Raw genomic sequence first — 1,065 nt, forward strand, 5'->3', positions numbered from 1 at the left:
CTAGAAATAGTACACTGCTCCGTCTCATGGGCACCAGCACAAAGCTCACCGACAATACTGATCTGATTAACTCTATAATTAGCCGAAGAATCCACCTTCATCGTTAAAGCTTCAAGCTGAGCAGCTATAGCAGTAGTTGTATCTAACTCCAGAATTTCTGCTACCTTGCCCTGAGGTAGTCACTGAGTAGGATTCTAGTATTCATTAGCAGCCATCAGTTCAATCAATTTATAAGCTTCATCATAGCTTTTAGCCCACAAGGCTCCTCCTGATGCTGCATCTAGCATGGGTCTAGAAGTAGCATCCAATCCATTATAAAAGCAGTAAATGAATATCCAATCAGGCATCCCATGGTAAGGACACTTTCTAAGCATCTCTTTGTAGCGATCCCAAGCCTCACATAAAGATTCTCCAGATTGCTGAGCAAATTGAGTAAGTGCGTTTCTGATTGCAGCAGTCTTCGCCATAGGAAAGAACTTAATTAGGAACTTTTGAGCAAGATCCTCCCATTTGGTGATAGACCCTGGTGGTAGAGAATGTAACCAGCACTTAGCTTTATCCCGCAGAGAGAATGGGAATAGCCTCAACTTAATAGCATCTTCAGAAACTTCATTGAACTTGAAAGTGTCGCAGATCTCGATGAAATCTCTGATGTGCATGTTGGGGTCTTCTGTCGGAGAAGTGTTATTCCCAAACAATGCAACAAGAATTATAGAAGGGGGTTGAATGTAATTATGGCTTCTTTTCTGATTTTAAAAATGTTCTTATTTAATATATAATTATGTTTGATTTTGCAAGAAGTGCGGAATGAAAGTGAAATGAAAATCAAAGCATAAAGTAATAAAACACAACTATTTAAAACTTTCTGGCGAATTTGAATTTATCCGCCATATATATATATATATAAAAAGATGAGAACTATGTGATTCTTGAATAGCACACAGCTACTTACAAGAGAACTTACAAGATTGCAAAGAGATTCTTAACAGATACAGCTTTTTCTATCTCTCTGAAAATTATGCTTACTTAGTTAAAATATTCTACTTGCTACACTTGGTTTATATA

General features: G+C 37.3%; 1 non-coding gene across 1 annotated transcript; it reads left to right on the forward strand.

The window, feature by feature from the left end:
- The first annotated feature begins 345 nt into the window (after positions 1 to 345).
- LOC141715348 (small nucleolar RNA R71) lies at positions 346 to 452 on the forward strand. The gene has a single exon (XR_012572114.1). It is a non-coding gene; the product is annotated as a small nucleolar RNA R71 (small nucleolar RNA).
- Positions 453 to 1,065: the final 613 nt, after the last annotated feature.

This window comes from Apium graveolens, chromosome 3 (assembly GCF_009905375.1).
Source record: "Apium graveolens cultivar Ventura chromosome 3, ASM990537v1, whole genome shotgun sequence".
NCBI classification, from domain to species: Eukaryota; Viridiplantae; Streptophyta; class Magnoliopsida; order Apiales; family Apiaceae; genus Apium; species Apium graveolens.